We start from the raw sequence: 13,298 nt of genomic DNA, 5'->3' as shown, positions 1-13,298 counted from the left end.
GCTCGATCAGCATCCATCCTCAGTGTGAAGCGCTAAAGGGTCTGCTCTGCTCCATTCGGCTGAATCTGAGCAGACAGCGTTCTGTATGCCTTCACCCCTCAGGAGTCAGGAATGTCACACTGAAATAAAGACACGGTGCCATTCGAAGCCACGTATGCTGTCATCCTCCGTTGTTTTCATCCAAGCACATTCAGGCCGTCTTATGTCGCTGAATTCAGCAGCCCACTCTGTATTTTCTCATCATTTTCCAATCGGTTGTTTCTTTCTGGAGGGTTAACTTTCTTTCCCAGGCTGAGGAGAGCCTTTTGGGTGCAGAGCCACTTTGTGCAGGTTGTGTGTTCGCTGCATAAGCTTCCAAATCTCTCAGCTGTCTATGAAGCTCTCAATAAAGCAGGCTCTTGTATGTGGCCTCAAACTATTAAAAGCATATCTATCAGAACGCGTCTGAAGGTTTAGAAAGGTTTCTTTTTGGAGGTCATGCACATTTTCAACACACAACTTGTGTTTTTATTTTTAGCCACAAATTCAGCGTTTCACATTTGTCTTCCCAAAAGCTCTCAGTTTGTTTTCTTCCCCATCATCTCACCATCTTGAAGAAAAGCCAATACTTAGCTCTGTTGTATTCTACTGTGGGAAAATAATCGGGATGGTGAAGGATAGTTTGTAAAACTGAGAGTTTTTGAGCAAGAAAAATGAATTGCCTTGCCAGGTAAAGATCCAATGTGTTCTTAACATTTTAAACTTTACTAAAGCAAATTTACATGAGAAAAACTTCAGAGTTTTACTTCTTCAGCCCAAGCAGGAATTATGTGTCCATTTCTGGCCAAAACACGAGACCCTTCTTTACATTTTGCTGCCAAAAACCTTTTTGTGTAATCTTTTGAAATGGTCTTGAGTAACAGCTCGCTGGGCTTTCTCAAGTATCAAAGTTTTTTCTTTGGACATCGGCTCCCTTTTCACTCATCTTCAGTCCAGTTCAGAAAACCATCAGTCAAGGACGGACCTCCTCAGAGCTCAGGCCTCAACATTAATGAAGCAGTGTGGGATCAGGTTGACAGAGAAGAGAGCAAAAGGCAGCCGACATCCACAGAAGAGCTTTGGGATGTCCTTGAAGAAGCCTGGAGAACTATTCCTGAAAACTTTTCCAAGAGGGTTCAGACCCTGCTGCAGAATAAAGGTGCTCCTACCAAATATTGTATTGTATATTGTATTAAAGAATTCCCTCCCTTGAGGGATAAATGAAGTGTTAAAATGAATACCTTTCAGGTCACTACCCAAGGAGAAAGGGTAGCTCTTAAGACTCAGCATGACCAGATCCATGTTTTGAGGAAGGCTTGATTATATGACTTTTATATGAAAAGGAAATCACTTCTGATGCAGAACACTGCTTTCAGTGTGAAAACAGACGATGAAGTGAGCCGTGTTTCCTCTCCGACCACAGACTCTGTGATGTTTACAGTGGTGCATGTGCACGTGCTCCGGAAGTCTAGAGGAAGACAGAGCATTTAAATAGCTGTCTAACATCACCAACAGCTTCTGCTCTACTGAGCTGTAGTCATGAAAAGGGAAGGGCAAATGAGTCATTCGACCCACTTCTTGTTGATCACACGATTCCATCTGTACAGAATTGGTCTGCGCTTGTCAAAAACAGCAAAAATAAGGTTTTCACATTTGTGTTTCAAAGAAGAAATTCCACCGACCTAAAGAAAAGTGAAAAATAGTTGAATGTGGAAACTTAGGCTAATGAACATTTTCCGTTTTAAGGTATGTGAGAAGGTATCTGGAACACGCAGAACATTTTAGACAACACTCAGGAGTCGTATCCAAAGTCATATCCCTGTTCACTCATTCAACATTCCACCTGCAACTAGGGGTAAGCTGGGATTTGTGAGACTTTTAGCAGAGAGCACCGCACATGCTGTTGACACCTGTTCTTTTGTCATTTGGGGACATCATGCTAGAAACCAGCAGAATGCAGATCATTTCACTCCAGCTCAGTCTCATTACTCATGAAACATAAAACTTTGGGTTTGGACTGACGAAGATGATCTTTTTTTTGTGCCACCCAGCATGACTTTTAAAGTACAATATTTCAGTCGGATGTTTGCTTTTCATGTCCAGCATGCTTTGTGTTGACATGCAATGTGTGACACTGCAACCAAACAGCAGGTGAAAGCACAGGGAAACAGAAATGGAACCACAAAACAACATCAGTGCCTTTAATATTTTAAAAACCTCTACTGCTGAATGTGAGCGGTCCTTGTTAAGCGCCATCTCTACTGACTATGTGTTGGATAGGCACCACAGGGGATTCTGCAGTGGTGGTGCGTTACAGACAGGCAGGAGTCAGAATGCAGGGAACTAGTAGATTTTGTAGAATGCTTAAAAAATAATCATCTGTTCCTATCTGAGTGACAGAAATGGCAGGAAGACCAACAGTGATGCTGTTGGTACGATAAAGGGAAAATAGAGGAAATTTAGACCATTGTTTTGAACACCTCGAAGACTTCCTGCCATCTTAAAGGAACAGACAGTGTTGCAGAGACTGACATCTAGCAGTGAAGTTGGAGACAGAAACCATCTAAAATGCTGTTGCTTTACTGTCTAGCAACAAGTCGTATCTATTTTTAGCTAACAGCCTACCAGTCCAAGAGAAAACAACCAGCTTCAGCACCACTCTGAAGACTTTTGTCTTTTGATCTCCATCTGGGTAAAGCCACAACTGCGTTTATTCTTGTTTTTTTGCCTTCCCTTATCCCAAAATCGTTTAGCCTCTTCATGTTTTTGCTTCTTTGATGACGTTAATTCAGCCAATAAGAATAGGCCCATTTAACACTGCAAGGGGCGCCCTTGTGGGCAGGCAGCACTGACACTTAAACTGCTCTTTAGCTGTTTAACTCCACAAGCTGTCTCTGTCCTCTTCTTGACTTGGCCCTGCTGCTGCCACTAGCTTTAAAAAACAATCCAATTTACCTTTGCTGAATGGAAATAGTCTCCATCAGCAATGCACCTGTCATTTTTGCCATTTATTCCCTCCTTATTGGCGAAGCCAGGCTGCCCAATAGTGTTAAGTATGGCTGGTAATGCTGCTGTCGCTGACTCACAGCAAAACATTTCTTTTAAGAATCTTCCATTGACGTGATGCAGTGATCAGTTTGGAAACAGAGCTTTATGGATTAAACAGAGTTTATTTGAAATAAATGATGAATTTGTGTGATGACGTAATGCAGTGGCTGATGAGACAAACTTCTGACTCGGCTCTTAGTTTTTCCACAGTCCATTTGTCAAGTATCTGCTGTTGTGCTTGATATTCAAGCAGACTGCTGTGTGTCAGAGCTACCTCACTGTTACACAGAAAATTGTTCGGTAACATTAATACCTCCAGACTTCTGTTCTGTTCTGTTCCTGCTGTTGTTGGAATTGATTTTTTGGATTGTTTGTTCATAGTACAGTTGGGCAGACAGCACCAGCTTCTTACCTGAAACAGTAGTGCCCACAACAGTGGGGAGCAGAGAATAAAAAGTTGTTAAATGCTCTCGAAGCCTGTTTATTTTCGTTCCTATCTTCCACTGGAATTAGATCCAGAGACATTTGGACCCTAACACAGCATTTGACTTTATAGCTGTTTCCCAAAACATAACCAACTTCCTTATTAAGTGAAACTTTGATTCTTTGGACGAATTAAACTAAGATCAAGCTGCGGAATGATTGGAAGAAAAAAATGGAGAGAGAGCTTGAAAAGACTCATGTTTCAAACTGTAAAACATCATTAGAAAAACAAATGGAGGAAGTGTGATAGCATGGAGATGCATGGGGTCACTGGTGTTTAGCATATGGGTGTATGGCATCATATTTTCTGCTAAGATACAGCCAAAGATGACTCTTCAGATCGTAGATTGACGGTGACCAAAAAATTACTGCAAAAGCAAACCAGGAGTATTTAAAGCTAGATAATTGGAATACCCACTGCACTGCATTTAAGTTGCTGAAGATGAAACACAAGGGAGAAAGACCCGAAACCAGACAAGAACACATGGCAGCTGCTGTAAAGTCACTATTAAAGAATCACAAAGGATTAATCATATTCTTTGGTGATATCCATGGGCTTCAGACTTCAGAGGGTTTTTGCTCCCAAAGGATTTTCACATGACTGTCTTTGGTCCTTATCTTTCCACATAAAGTTCATATCAAAATCTGCTTACAGACAACAAACCCCATAACCAGATCAAATCAGTATGGCACAGGAATCACAGACGAAAATGTCTCAAAGTGTCTGCCATTTTCCCCCCAAAACAGAGAAGCTTGGGGAAGCAGGGAATTCACTACATGAAGTGGGCTTTGCATCATTTCATCTGATGACTAGCAACAGCACGCAGCATGCCAGACAGGCTTTGTGCTGCATGTCATGGTCACATCCTGCGTAGTTACACCTTGGGAGGAAGAATCTTTTCATCGCAGCATCAGAGGAAATCAACAATCAGAGCTGCTGCAGACCAGACATCTTTTAATAAGTCTGTGCCGAAGGACGATGAATTGTACTCTCTTCAGATCTAACCTTCAGGCAGACAGCTCAAAATTTGAAAACATAATTACAAGAGTTTTTTTGTTATGCAGCTTCGAGCCCCTAACTCTGTTTCCAAGCTCATGAGAGCAGGAACCAGTTCATACATGGCTTTAAACAGTGGAAAGAGGATCTCTATTTGTTGCTTATCAATCACAGCGACATCAGCCTTAGGGAAAGAATTGCAAAGAGAGACCCATAAACCCCACAGCTCTTCAACCAGACATCCGACTGTAGAGCTGTGCGGTTTATTTCTATTGACGGAATTTTGATAAAGCCCATGAAGACATCTCAATCAAACTCGTGACACACCACAGCCCACACTGGAGCCCATGCAGGCGCAGGCCAGGGGAGCTCCACAGAGAAGCTTCAGCCACGTTTGCTCACCACACCAGTGAGCATCGTTCAGCCACAAGTCGTGATGATAAGCTTTAGGTTAGACCGTTAGCCGTGTCTGTTTTCTCATACACAGCAGAAGCAGAGTGCAGTCAGACAGATTTCCAATGCCCCCCACCCCCCTCAATCTGTCTGCCGAAATCAAATCTCCCAATAAAAGTGCAACGATAAAGGATTTATTGAGCAACAGCCTTGGTGCTCATAAAGTGGAACAATAAATCTGTGCAGAAGAAGTTTACCCCCTTTTTTCCAGCTTCACTGTGAGAGACTTTGTTTTCTGCTTTACAGCTGCTGCATATTTTCATCCTATCTTGAACCAAGAGGGAAATAGAAAAGAAAAATCCTCATGCAGTCAGTCCTGTGCATCTTGCATCCCCTTCAGGGTGATGCATCATAACTGCTCTCTGTCTCATGATGTGCAGCGTGTCAACATGATACAATATAATGAGCACCACTTTAATCCACGAAATGGAAGCGTTTTTTAAGAAGATCGACTGAGTCTGTGCAAGTGTGTGTGTATGAGGTGTGTAATGAGTACGGCCGGTGGTGCAGTAAATTATTGATGAACTTTGGAGCCCTGGGAGGCTTGTAAAGCAGCTTCACCTGGAGGCCAAAAACTCAGCCTCTGATTTCTGTCGCAGCTGGCCCTCAGGGTCTGCTCGCTGCTCTCTCACACCGTTTACACATCATACAGAAAATGAATTTATTATACATGATGCTGCAGGTTTTGCTTTGAGTACCTTTACTTTTCTTTTTTAGATCAGAAAATGTGAATCAACCATAAGGGTATACACAGAATTTACCACTGAAATTGCGAGATTATGTTGTCCTCATTCAAATAAATCCCTCTATTTGTGGCTTTGGATGTTGTGGATCCTCCTGTGCTTTAGCTCTCCTGAATGCTGTCTCCTCTCCCTTAATAGGGGGTGCATTACTTTATCATTTAGGCTAATTACTGCTGAACAAATGGTTTCCCGCTGCCTGTCAGCCCGCATTGTGTAATCAGTCTTGACCTACTCACTGAACTCCATGTTTTAAGTATGTGATCTGTATAACATTCGCCCTGCTTAATTATTAATAGGATCAAACAGTGTGGGATGCACCATCCATTTAATCTGTGCTCCGAATAACTGCAGTCGCAGAGCCCAATAAAGTCAGGGGAGAGGAAGAGGAAGATGAATTGGAGCCAGAATTAAGGAAGGAGATCCAAGCAGACCTCTGTACAGCAATAAAATGTGACTGACAGCAACACATTGTCCAATATGCAATCATGAGTGTTAAAAAAAGACGAGAGGAAAATATTTTTATTTTGGTGGAACATCCACCGTTTTCCACTTATAAACTGACATTTGCATTCCTACCTAAAAGGTCATGTACAAATGGGGTTTCAAATGTATCATGTGTTCACAGAGAACGGAAGGCAAACAACCATGTGAGAGCTTAGAGAGCTCAGTATTTCTAATATAACTTTCACTTTTTTATTTACACTTTATAATCTTTTGGTTTTTTATTTGTTGGTGTGATTGCTGTGAAACTACAATCCAACTACATGTTGTTGTCTGATAGAAAGTTTCTTCTTCTTCTGCCTTTTTTTTCTCTCCATTGTCTTGTCACGCACTGTTCAAGATAAAAACACGATCAAAATGCCAAAATAGCCAGCCCTTTCATATTACACGTCATGTGACATTTCCCAGATGTATGTTGTGCCATTCCCAAAATAATCATTAATTTATCTTAAGAAAAAATACCCACAGAAATAAATGGGCAGAAGTTCAGAGCTGGAATGTAACTACGTAGCCTTAAGTAGCCTACTTTAATCCATCAGACTTACAATTTTTGTGTGAGAAGCCTCAAAATGACATGTCTCTATGGCTACAGTCACACTGCAGTTGCAAGTGACCTGAATCCGATTTTTTTGCTCATATGTGGCCCATATCCAATATGCTTTTAACAGTGTGAACAGCACAAGCCGCATTGAATCTGACATTTTCGAATCAGAATCAGGCCACTTTTAAATGTGGTACTGAATCGGATATGTATCAGATTTTTTTGGATGCGACCGCAGTCTGAACAGCCAGGTCGCGTTTAATGGGACTTTGACGTCATTCTGACCCGCGCTGCACTGCTCCCGACGATCGCCCAGCACACTGGGGAGACCCCACCTCTGCCTGAAGCCTCGCAGCACCTCCTGGAGATCGTCCCCCTGGGGTAGTTTAATATTAGTGTTGTTTTCAGTGTTGCTCTGCTCAGACTCATGGGAGACGTGCTTGTTTCCTGACGTTTCCGTAGCAATAGCGGCGCACCAGAGAAATTTATATTATGCTTATTTTTCAGCTTGAGAAAAACCAAGTGTGGCGTGTGAGCGTGAGAACTTGTTGAAATGCATGTGTCTAATGCTCATTGCGTGAGACTTGAGAACCCTGATTTTTAGCATTTAGCCATACAGTCCTGCAGTACCGGTTGCTGTTGCCATGGTCGCTTCCGTAAACACCATTCTGGCGTGGTCTATGGGCGTGATGTCATCAATGATCAACTGCGCATGCGGGTCACTTCAGGAGCGTGAGGTGTTCACACAGCAATCCGTAGACAGGCCACATTTAAAAACGTAATGTGCACAGCCAAACAAAACATTGGATTTAAGCAATAAATCGGAATTGTGCATTAAGACCTGCAGTGTGAACATAGCCTATCTTGTCTGTATGTTCACAGTTTTCACAGCAGAAACTGAAAAGTCACATCGATGTGAGTGGGAGAACCTGCTGGTGCTCACGGTGTGTCATGTGTGTCAATAGGACCAACGGCCTCTTCTTTGATAGCAGTTTTTTTTTGGTTTCAAAGTTTCAGTGAATTTCAGTCTGAGCCAAATAGAATGCTGCACTTGACCTCACTGTGGCGTCGTCAACCGCCGCTCAGAACTTTTTTGTTTTGATTTTTGCATTTCTATTTTGCATGTTTTAGGTTGATTTCCTGTACATTTTTGTGTATTCTGTTAAGTTTTTTTCCTATCTTTGTTTCCCACCTGGGTTCAATTACCAATTTCCCCACACCTGCATTTTATTAGTCACCACTTCTCTCAGTGTATACACCACCAGAGGCCTGTCCAGGGTATAACTAGCCCAAATAATAAAGATCTCGCTGGTCAACTCAGTAAGTCAACCCAGATTTTTCAGATGCTGGCTGTCTGTGCATTCATATAACACATGCAGAGTTGGTATCAGATGACTAATAACAATTATATATTTTTAGCAGGCTTTAAAGCAGCACAGCTGCTGTAGACAAAGCAGGAAGTTAAAATAAGAAACAAGAGTAAGAAAGCTGACTGTGTGAACACGTAAATTTAACTGATCTATATCACTGCCACATTGTGAATACACGATGAGCCACATCTGATTATGTACAATTGTGTATTTGAATAAATGAATGTGTTACAGGTGTATTATTGAAGCCTGTGATAATGTTCCAGTCTTATTCTTTTAGATGTAACACTGGCTGTTATAGTTGCTCTTTGTACCAAATAAAAAGCAAACAGAAAAGCGGTGATAGGCAGTCAGTGGGATTAATGTAAATGTCTAAGTTAATCTTTTACCGCAGTCTCTGAAATTATATTATAAAAAAGGTTTTGCATTGTGTCATGACTTTAAATCTATGCCTGTTTAAAGCGTAGCTTTAAGCCTTTTATAATGTGGCTGGGGATACGAACATAAACGTAGACTTCTTTTGGTGAACTTTAGGGAGTTTGATGGATTGCACACTCAAAAAATTCCCATTCATCCATTTTCTATATCCGCATATTTCCCATCTCATGAGGAATCATGAGAGATATCTTTGACTTTAAATGAGTTGGGCAGACTCTCACTGTTCACACACTGATGTCTTTTTTATTTTTCAAAATTTTCTAAGAGAATTGATTGGTGACGAGGAGGTGCTTTAACGTGTTGTTCTCTTATCATTGAACCCAACTTGCTCCTGAGAAGTTTGCTGCATAAGCTGCCATGGTGATACAACCCAGTGTGAAGTGAAGCAGATACTGAAAATCCAGGGCTGAACCTGACGTTATCTCACCAGGCCATATGTCGTACAGGCCCCTGGTTTCTTATGTTCAGTGCCAGATCCTTGTTGTTAATGTGTACAGTTATTTAATCCGTGTGTTTATTTAGCCAAGTTTAGTTTGGTTTTTGCATCACTGGTCCCTGTGTTTTGGATCTCTACTCCTGGACACTGTGTCATGTCACTGCTTTTGGTTTTGTTTGATAAAAGTTTATTTTACATCTCATGCACCTGCCTCCTGCCCATGAGTCTTGTGTCCCATGACGCATTTTGCATTTTGTGCTCTTTCCATCAATGTGGCTATTGTAGTTCAATGGAGCAGGCTAACCTCCTAAAAGCTCAACCGTGTTCAAGGGAATTCAGGGAAAGAAGGTATAGTACAAACTCCCTGTCTTTCCAAAATATTTTTCATCATGATTAATTGTTGATGTTTGTGTTTGAGAAAGACAGAGTTCAATTAAAAAGATAGAAAAAAATACATAAAACTCTCCTGATGGGCTGATTCTGTCTTTAAAAGTCAGTTAGTTAAGGTTTTACTGCAGATTCTTTGCAAAGTCAAAGCAAGATCTTTCGATCAATCCCAGAAAGAGCGGGTTTGTTCCATTATGCACTGGTGGTGCAATAACTGGGCTGAGAGTGCACACCTTTTAAACTGCGTAACAGCTGGTCTGCCTTTTGTTATGCCCTGCTAAGATCCAACACTGAAAGTGGCATATCTGCTCACCATTGCTGCATGTGAAGTAAAACAAATACAACAAGTCTGACAGCTAACACTGATATGGTTTACTGGCCCTGAACACTGTCAATTCTAACAGTTAGTTTTATAAAAGAAGAACTTAAGAACAGGGAAGAAAATCTGTAAAGCTTTTGATAAATGCAGCACAAGCACAAAGTATCTGAACTCTCACCTGGTGAGATGTCATGGCGAAGTACCAAAAACGCATAGGTTCTCCAGTCTTTTATCAAATACATCTGTTTGAAAGTAACGAGATAACCAGTGCCACATCTGTAGATATGACTATAAAAATGTTTATAGAAATATTAATAGAAATGTTCAAAACGGTATCCAACTACATAAAATTAAATCTCACTACATTACACTGAACCACAAATCATATTGTATCATCCCTGAATCATATCCTACCCCATCTAGATGTGTATTAGGTAGTCTTAATCTGGATAGACACACACAATGAGCCCTGCCGTAGGAATCTTCAGACAGGCAGCCAAACTAAGCTTGAATTCTGGCTGGAGACTCAGTAGGCAGCAAGATGACATGGTTTGTAACTGAATCTGTTTCAGACTGCAAAAATAAGACCACAAAATACACAACAGTGTACTGACTGAATACCACCAACAAAAAAAAAAGATTTCTTTGGAAAGCTTTGTCTTCTTATGTTTTGGTTCTGTTGATGAAAAGAGGGAAAAGGAAGTGGAAGACTTGGTTGAGGGGAGGGTTTGAGAGCTGAGACAAACGGAGGAAGGAGGGGTCAAACACACCTACACAGGAAAATGTTCCTTCATTTAATAGGAAATTCTTTAGACTGACATGAAATAGGACTACCATTTAACACCCGTATGATTTCTAGCTCAGTTTTGCTCATATAATCTACAGTTAATTTCTGGGTTAGTTTTATTTTTTCCCACTGCTTCTAAATGCATGTCCTGGATTTAATCAGGGTGATGGATATTTAACAAAATGTCTATAAAAAAAAAACAAAAGCTTAATGTTTGGATGTTTTTGTGTGTGCGTGTGTCAAATTTGAATGAATCTTTGAGTCTGGTCACACTGCTCTGAGTGATTGACATTTATTTGGACACAAAGTAGGCACCGACTGAGCAGCCGGCCATCACTCATACTGTAACTCCTGCACCACGCCGACAGTCTGGCACAGCTACAAACTTGTGTTTCCATTTGGGAGCCATCCAAACAAAACCCTGAGCGCTCAGCCAAGCTCCCATTGAGCGATCCAGGATCTGCAGCTCGGCTAACGTGAACTCGTTCACTCGGAGCGACCCTGGGTTAAAGAAGATTATTTTCCTACCTGGAATTTAAACATCACAGCAGAGTAAAGGAATCCACCACGAGGTCTAAACTGGATCTCTGAAATGTGCTTACATCAAAAGATTACATCTCCGTAAAGAGCGCAGCTTGACAGCTTTGCCATTCAGTGTTTGAGGTAGAGATGAAATAATGAAGTGCTGAAAGCGTGACTTTCAACTCACGTTCCAACTGAGGAGTCTGTGCTGCCAGTGTATATTTGCAGTCACACCTCTGTTGCTGCTGCAGCTACAGCTGTCAAATTAAACTCATACAACACCGTAAAATCTGCATCCTCTTTGCCAAGTGTCACAACAGGGGGACCACAGAGTTTCCACGCTACACAACAACTCTGGAGACTGCTGTGAGAAAAGGTTGTTGAAGTGAGTAGCTACTATTCACTTTTCATCAAACACACGATGCTGGGAAATCAAAGATAACACAACATGCCGGTATTTAAAGAGATTTATGTCGTTGGCTGTGAAGTTAAAACCTTGATGCTTTTCTGGTTTCCACACTTGCAGATTGTTGAGGCTTCTTTTCTTCACGGAGGCAACAGTGAAAGGTCGCTGCAGCAGCGCTCCGAAGAGCAACTGATTAGGCGACGCGGACGAAAAAGAGGAGGAGCAGGGAGAGGATTAGAAATCTGAGGGGAGGCAAAATAAAGGAGTGTCTGCTGAGTCATTTAATTCACGAGAAAGAGGTTGTTATGCTCTGGAGAGATCGAAAAGTGCCTTAGCTACTGCCTGATTATTTTCTCTGCAGCAGGGAGCATAATGAGATGTTGAGAGGAGACGGAGCGCAGTATGTATGAGCCTCGGTCTTATTTCAGGCTCTGGTGAGGATGGTTGTCTGGTTTCAGGAGTGGGGGAGGAGTGTGGTGGTGGTGAGAGGGTGTATAGGTTGTTACAATCCTGTTGAAGATGTCAGTACAGTAAGGGCTGCGAGAGGTGCCAACCGACTGCGCCCTGCTGCCAACTGGCACGACTCGCACTGTATATTGAGCGTCTCCCCTGCAGCGCCCACCGAGCACCATGGGCCCTCAGAGTCAGCGAGCCAGCTAATCATTTATATTCTCGCCTCGACTTGCCAACGCGTGTATGACACACTTTTTGCGATGAACTGTAGGGGAGATTTAGAGGTAAGACAAATATATGGGCAGAGTGGAAATGTTGTTGCTCTGCCTTGTTTGCAGCAGTCGTGAATAGCAGTTTTGTTTACATCACCAGCCAAACAGCCTCCATTTTCCCTCACAGCTGAAGCCAGAGGGATGTTTTCAAAGTCTGACTGAAATGCAGAAAAAAAAATTTCCCTACTCTCTACCTCACCACCCCAACCAGCCAGAGCAGAATGAAGTGAAGGGGCTGTCTGTTGGCTTAAAGATAGAAATTGCTTCTGCTCCTCTCATATATTTCATCAGCATTGGAACTCACCTCCATTCTTGCAAATTAATAGTGAGGATTTCTATGAATGTGAAAGCAGGCTGCGGTGCTGTTAAGTGCCTGTGCTGCTTCACACTGTTGTGGAAAGAGTGAGGTGGCCAACCACAGCAGACAGATCCCTGACCAATGATAATCAGTTGGCCTTAGTTGACTCAGTGAGTCAGTGACTTGATAATGATTTCTGTACATACAGTGAAAAAGAAAGAAAGTCCAGCCCCTTTAAATTCTTTCAGGATATGATAGAAACCATCTGATCTTTACCAGGTCTTAAAATTAAAAAGTTAAAAAAATAATAACCTCAGATGAGCAACAGCCCATGACATATTACACTGTGTCATTATCCATGTCCATCCGTGTGGAATGTAAGTACTCTCTGTGATTTGTTAACTCATTGAGCCACCTATAGCAGTAGTAAAGTAAAGTAATATTTTTCTCTATGGTGTTATAAGTCTCTGGCATCATTTGGGAGTCATTTTTTATTATTTTACTATGTTGTTTCATTTAATTGAGATTCGTTTATGCATGTCCCACCACAGCATTTCCGCCCGGTTGAGGTCTGGACTTTGACTGGACCTTTGCAACACCTTGATTATTTTCTTTTTAAGACATTCTGTTGTAGATTTGCTGCTGTGTTTGGAATCATTGTCCTGTCATGTCAGCACCTAAGCTGTGCTGCCATGTTCTTTTTAGGGAGAAGATACTTTCTCCTGCAGCCCTTCCAAACAAGCCACACTTGTTCAGTCTTTTTCTAACTGTGCTGTCATGAACTTTAACATTTAACACACTAACTGAGGCATGTAGAGTCTGAGAT

This window comes from Leuresthes tenuis, unplaced genomic scaffold (genome assembly GCF_036924035.1).
Source record: "Leuresthes tenuis unplaced genomic scaffold, fLeuTen1.0.hap1 SCAF_3, whole genome shotgun sequence".
Taxonomy (NCBI): domain Eukaryota; kingdom Metazoa; phylum Chordata; class Actinopteri; order Atheriniformes; family Atherinopsidae; genus Leuresthes; species Leuresthes tenuis.
The sequence above is the reverse complement of the archived record's forward strand: the minus strand, read 5'-3'. Positions refer to the sequence as shown.